The sequence below is a fragment of the Vulpes lagopus genome, chromosome 10 (genome assembly GCF_018345385.1).
Source record: "Vulpes lagopus strain Blue_001 chromosome 10, ASM1834538v1, whole genome shotgun sequence".
Classification (NCBI taxonomy): Eukaryota; Metazoa; Chordata; class Mammalia; order Carnivora; family Canidae; genus Vulpes; species Vulpes lagopus.
Genome location: NC_054833.1, coordinates 61,415,881 through 61,423,121, shown reverse-complemented (window position 1 = coordinate 61,423,121; position 7,241 = coordinate 61,415,881).

Here is a 7,241-nt window from a genome sequence, read left to right as displayed (position 1 = left end):
AAATCAGGTTAGTGGGTCCTGGCCAGGAGTTTTAAAAAGTGATCTAGGATAGAAACTCAGGTAAGTATCAATTCTTGGAAACTGGGCTTCACTTATGGAAACAAGTGCACTATAAAAATCAATTGCAACGTAAAATATGTCTCTTACTGCAGGTCAAGGTCACAGATGTTTGGAAGCCACGGTCATGGGCAGAGAGGTGGTGTGAAGCTTTCTGAGGAGAAGAGGGGTAGGATCAGATGTGCAGGATCAGCAAAGTCCCCTCTGCTGCTGGTCAGACGTGGACAGGAGCAGAGGATAGATGCCTCGGGGGAAGCTTGCAGCCCGTGTAAAGATGCTGAGGGCCTGAACCTCGGCCATGCTCACCGGAATGGAGGGGAAGCTACCAGGCAAAATCGGTTGAGCCAGTGCTGGCTCGTGGCCTACCCTAGAAGAGGACAGGCTCCCGGCTGCCAATGTGGGTGACTTAGGAGCACGAGGGTCCTAGTGCCCAAGCTGAGGGACAGTGGGGAGACACAGATTTGGCTGTAAGTGGAAGCAGAGCCGAGGCAGAGAATGAGCCGAGGGCAGGACCCTGTGATCAGAGAGGCCTATGGATACACACAGGGGTCAGCCTGGGACGTGAGCCCTCTGCCCTAAGCTAAGCCATCGGACACCATCCCTGGGATTGGAGCCGTGGGCAGAAGCATGAAGAACCATTCATTCTGCTTGGTCGCCCTGGACAGAGGCACGTTCCTTCCCTGGAGTGTCCTTCCAGAAAGCTGGTCCTTTGGTTTTCTGCTAAGTCTGTGAGCTTCCCTGAACCTGTCCCTTTTGGCTAAATCAGCCCCAGCCATTTTCTGTTGCTCACCACCCCAGAGCTCTGACTGGTCACTACCACCCACTTGGCCAACCTCACCTTGCCCGCGGGATTAACATGCTACAGTTCCAAAGGTGTTGCAAACTGTTAAAAGCTGGACAGGTGTCAGGGGCCACATCTCCCTGAGGCCCTTCGTCTCCACTGGCGCTAGGATGCCACTCATTCCTCCACGTCTCCTCCCAAGAACCTCAAGGGAGGCTCGGCACTAGGTTAGCGGTAAGGAACACGGAGAGGAATGCCAAACGGTCCCGCCCTGTGCCCATGCAGAGCAACCATCCAGAACCAGCTGCAGCCCATGTGCCTAGCACCACCCCTTGGCAGAGGAGAGAGCGCCTAGGATGGTCAGGAGGAGCGGGGAGGAGGGTGAGTGTGCGCAGGATCCAGCAGTGCTGCTGGCCGGCTCGGTCGCTGAGTAGAGTCATGGCTTATCCACAGGCACCGGGTGTCCTTCCTCCCCCTCCTCTCTGGCCCCACTCCCACCCTGCTCTGCTGTCTGCCTCCTCTGTGTTCCCATCACCCCTGGGGCTCCCCCAGGGTGAGCATCCTTGCTTCACTGTCTCCCCGAAAGCTGGTAGATCAAAGGAGGGCAAGCACGGTGTCTGCACGGTGGCCCTCGTATGGTGCCTCGTATGGCCCTCCCCACTCAGGAGCTCCCCGGCGAATGAAGGAATAAGGGATCCTTGTTCCTCCCAAGTGGCCCCAGTGGCCCTCTTCCCACTGAAGTGTCAGCCCTGAACGCTGTATCCACACAGCACTGCACAGGGGGCCTGTCGACCCCAGAGTCTGCAGTCTTGATGGCTCCTTTCCCTTGGGGCTGTGTGCAGAGCTCTTGTTTACCCAGTAGATAAAGCAGAGGCCAGGGCTGGTCCACGTGAGGCGAGTACAGGCTGATCATGAGCCAGGCAGCCGTGGAAAATCCCCAGCAAATCCCAGCCCGGCCCCCAGCTTATCGGGCCGGGGCTTGGCTGGCAGATCCAGGAAAGCCAGGAGGTGGAGCCCCACCAAGCAGGGACTCCCTTATCCACCCACCGTGGACAGCAGTGCCCTGATGGCCCCGGGGCCCATGCCCAGAAGCCCCTTCACCTCTCACCCTTCCTCTTTCGCATCTACCAGGGTGGGCCAAGGTGGGGGCAGGGGGCACAGGCCCGGGTCCTTCTATCCCGACCCAGTCCATCAGTCCCCTTCAGAGTCTGCACAGGGGTTAGCAAACATTTCCTGTCAAAGGCCAGAGAGTAAAAGGCTCAGACTTTGCAAACCAGATAGCCTGCGTCACAGCCACTCACCTGGGCGATTATAGCAAGAAAGCGGCATATACAACATGCCGATGAATGGGCTCTGCTAACTCAAGGAACCCTGAGTTAGAAAAACAGGGTGCAGGCTGCAAAGTCGGGAAACTGGGCCTGCCAAGGCTCCCCCAGAATCCCACCCCCAAGGCAGAGTCTAGGGTGATGGTTCTCAACCAGGGTGCCTGCATCCCCCAGGGAATGACGGGCGATGTCTGGAGACAGTTGGTGGGTAGAGACCAGGGAGGCCGCTCCTACAACGCGCACAGGACGGCCTCCTGTCCCCCCAAAAAGGACAAAGAATTGGCCAGCCTAAAATCTCCGTATTGCCCCGGTTGAGAAACTCAGCTCTAAAGCAGCAGGTTCCAAAGTGTGGCCATCAATCGGCTGGGGGGGTGTTAGACTCGCACACTTGCAGCTCCTCCCCTCTCCCCACTGAATCACTAACTGAGGATGGGGCCGACCATCTGTATCTTAATACCCGTTTCACTTTCTCCACATCATCATGGGCACGATGACCCTTCTTCTTCCTGACGGGAGCCGGTCCAACAGGTGTGAGGCGATGTCGCATCACAGTTTTGATTTGTGTCTCTCTGATGGTGAGGGATGGTGAGCATCTGTTCAGCTACCTGTCGCCGTTCATACGTTTTCTTTGGAGAAAGCTCTGTTCAGGTCCTTTGCCCATTTTTTAAATCAAATTACATAGGTGTTTTATTTATTATTATTATTATTATTATCATCACTGGTTTTTGTTTGTTTGTTGCTATCAAACTGTATGAATTCGTGACACGTTTTGCATATTAACCCCTTATAAATTCTGGAGCTCGTAGGTACGATAGCATGACTCTAGCTAGGGATAGTGTATTGCCTACCTGATATTTGTTAAGAGGGTAGATCTTAAGTGTCCTCACCACGGAAACAGGAAAAGGTAGGAGGAAAGGTAGCATTGTGAGGTGACGAATATGGTACTTAGCCCACCCGTGATGATCATTTCACAGTGGATACAGATACCAAATCATCAAGTGGTACACCCTAAATATATATATAGGGTTTTTTAAAAAGATTTTATTTATTTGCTCATGAAACAGAGAGAGGGGCAGAGACACAGACAGAGGGAGAAGCCTGATCCATGGAGCCGGATGTGGGACTCGATCCCAGGATCCCGGAATCACGACCTGAGCCCAAGGCAGATGCTCAACCCCTGAGCCCCCCAGGTGCCCCAGTATGTACAGTTTTTAATTCTCAGTTGTGCCCCCAAGAAAAGCTGGAAACAAACACAAACAAGCCTTCTGGGTGATCCAGCTGCAAGCAGACACCAGGAGCCGTCGGGGTGGGGGGGGGGGGGGGGGGGAAGCCTGGGGAGACAGAGAAGAGCTGAGGGAGGTTAGGGCGGGTGGCGCTTCGAGCAGAGGAGGCTCTGGGCAGGGTGGGGGTGGGGGGCTCCTGAGCCGGAAGCCCTGGATCCTTATGCACCAATGACCTGCAGGGACGGGGGTAGAAGTGGGGATGCACAAGGGTGCTAACCCTCCAGGAAAGGCTCCAAGGAACGGATGGGCTGTGGCAGGAGGGGCAGGAGGTGGCATCAGGGCAGAGGCCTGGGAGGCCCGGGAGGGCGCCTTCCTTTGGGGACACTGCCAGCCGCCCAGCACATCTATAAGCAGGTGGGGGGGCCCAACGAGGGGGTTGTCGTGAAGCTGGACAGGTGACAACGGCCAGAACGGGAGCACTGCAGCTGGCCCAGCAGCCCGAGGTGGTTCTCAGCCCAGGTGCGGTCCAAGAGTCATGTGGGGTGCCTTTCGGAACCCCTGGTGCCCAGGCTGTATTCAGACCGTGGAGGCCGAAGGGGGCAGGAGAGGCCCTCGGGGCCTGCCAGATGGTCACAATTTGCAGGAGATCCTACTGGACAGCTCAGGCTGAGAGCACCTGGGTGAGGGATGTGACGGGAAGGAGGTGGGAAGCTGTCTTCGGGAGGCAATTCCCCCCCACCCCGCCAACCACGGTTTGCAGATGAGACCATCGAGGCCCAGCCACAGAGCTGAGCGGTGACAGGGCCTGGGGCCCAAGATGGGGGAGGCCAAGGCCACAAGCACCGGCTCTGCATCTGCCGGGAGCCTAAGGACATGGCAGGGAGCAGACAGGAAGGAACAAAGGGAGCTGGGCCCCGTCCAGCCTCGGAGTGAACGGCCAGGCTTGGAGAGCGCTGGATGCGGTGGCGGCCTCTCGGGAGGCACAACACTCCCTCCCTGCGCCCTCGCCTCGCCCTGCAGCCTGGACGCAGACACACGTCTCTCCACTGGTGTGAAGAAAGGCGCCCTATGCCGTCTTATCTACTCCTCACAGCAATCCTGAAACGCAGAGTTGACTATCATCTCTGCTTAATGGGTGGGCCACACTGAGGCCCAGAGGGGTTCTGTGACTTACCCAAGGTCGCACAGCGAGGATTTGGCAAAGCTGAGACTCGAAGTCCTCAGGGGGGAGCCCATGCCCTTGGCTGGAAGCATGGAAGTGGCTAGAAATCAGAAGGGGACGCAGAGCTTGGCTTCCCACACAGGGGCCTGCAGTAGAAGGGCTGACCGGTGTCCATTCATGTCAGCAACCAGAACGCCTCCAGTTTCATGCTCCAACCTGGGGGGGCTCCCTTACTCCTTCCCCATCTTAACACCCATCATTTCTCCTTGTAGGAGGATCAGCCAACTGAGACAATTATTGCAAGTTCAAAAAGGCAGAGCCCTGGTTGGTGAGAATGCCTCTCTAAGTCTTTTCTCTGTAGGAAACATGGCTGGGGACCGTGACGCAAAGACAACCCTCCTGTACCTATCTCCAGCCACCACCTCTAACCTTCTGCCCCTGATCATGCTCTTAACTACACGATACCTATCACTTGAAAATCCTCCTCGGGGACATTTCCTCCCTGCCACACTTCCTGCTGGATTTCTTTCTTTTTCTATTTTTTAAAAAGATTTTATTTATTTATTCATGAGAGACACAGAGAGAGGCAGAGACACAGGCTGAGGGAGAAGCAGGGTCCCTGCGGGGAGCCCAATGCAGGACTCGATCCCAGGACCCCAAGATCACACCCTGAGCTGAGGGTAGACACTCAACTACTGAGCCAACCAGGGGCCCCAGAATTATTTTCTTTATCCAAGGTGGCTCACACACTTTCACCCAGCAGCACCCAACCACAAACTGGCCTGTCCCCTACGTGGGCCTCAGAGTGCAGGCTTCAGGGTGGAAACACAACACATTAGACAGCCCCAATGGTCGGGGTGAGTCCCAAGTCTGGGGCCTGACCCAAGTCTTAGCTACAGACTTGGTGCCCAGGAGAGCACATTCTCTGAAAAAGTGAAGGAGACAGGAGGTATGTGAGGAGGCCCCAAGGCTGGTATCTCAGTAGCCTGGGTCTGGGGGCATTTGAAGGCAGCCAGTTGGGCTGATAGAAAAGGAGGAACAAATCCTTGACTTGTCACAGCATAAATATACTTGGGCATGTGCGTCACTTCTCTGAGCATCACTCTCCTCATCTGTAAAGCGGGACACTGTTCTGCATGGAGCCGTAGGGAGGCCAAGTGTCCCCCACGCAGGAGGACATGGTCCAGGCCGCCCCTCTGCTCCACACACCTGCAACCCAGACTGCCCGGTCCTTCCTCCCATGTGCTATTTTATGGGATGTTCATACTGTTTCCTTGCCTTCCTGTAAGTGTGAGGTTCACAGACTAGATTGAAAAGAAAACAAAAACAGGGACACCTGGGGCGCTCAGTTGTTGAGCATCTGCCTTTGGCTCAGGGGGTGATCTCTGGTCCTGGGATCAAGTTCCGCATCGGGCTCCCCACAGGGAGCCTGTTTCTCCCTCTGCCTGTGTCTCTGCCTCTCTCTGTGTCTCTCATGAATAAATAAATAAATAATCTTTAAAAAGAAAAAAAAACTTCCTGGAGGTCAAGAAGCATGTTTTAAACTCCACACTGTGGCACAGCATTATGAGACCCATGTGTCAACCGACTTCCTAGTGGGAAGGGCAGAGGCCACACTGTTGTCCCTGCAGGGAGGATGGCGCACATGGTGCCAGGGCCTCCCTGGAGCAAACACACGGTGCCCCACAATGAGTGTGCAAGGACCCTTTGTTTCCTCCACCCTTTGTGCAAACCCCACGCTCCCCCAGGGCAGCCTGTGCCCGTGCCGTTGCTAGGGAACCATCTCTCGGAGCACCAAGCAGAGGGCAGCTATGCTCCCCAGGACTCTGCAGCCTGTGGCTGCTCCCCGCTCCAGGGGTTGGTGGTGGGACCAGATGAGGCCTCATCTGGCCCATCTCCTGCACTACCTGAGGGCTCTCGCCTAGGCCCCATCTGGTTGTCGATCCGGGAAACCGAGCTGCCCGGGTGGTCCTGGAAAGAAAGGTGGTGGCCAGTCCTTGGCCTAAGGGGAGAGGGAGGGAGAGTTGTGCACTCCATCCCGTCCAGTGAGGCGAGAGGATGAGGGCAAGGCCACAAGCTCAAAGACGCTGGGAGACATTTGGTGGTGTCATTTGTTCCTTGGAGTGAAGTCCCCAAGGGGGGCAGAGCAATGCCACTGCAGCAGGCAGGGAGACAGGCTTGCTTTATCCACCACCACCTGCCTCTCCGTGTCCAGCTTGCCTACTTCTCCAACAGCTTGGTTCTTCCCACTGCCTACAAGCCTCTGCTTACAGGCTCTTCCTTCTCGGTTAATTCCTGCTCATTCTTCAGATCTCCTCTCGTCCAGGAAGCCTTTCCAGAACCTTCCTCCATCTACCCCCCCGTTGCCCCTCACCACACAAGGCTGGGTCAGTTCCCAACTCATTCCCCTTTTACTCTCTCCTACATCTGATATTGTACTGCTCTTCAAATCTTTCATTTCTTAGCACAGTCGTCTCGGCTTTTTTAGACAAATGTCAAATGCTTCAGAGACACTGCCACTCAATAAGCATCGTCTGCTCTGCCCCCAATACCCCCAGCCCTCAGCCCCTAGTCCAAAGTCAAGCACAGGAGTGGACGATCAGCAGTAGTTTGCGGAGTGCTTGCTGTCAGCTTGCTGCCCGAGCCGGGCCCCCAGGACACCACTGCCGGGAAATGGAGTGAAGGATTCTTGG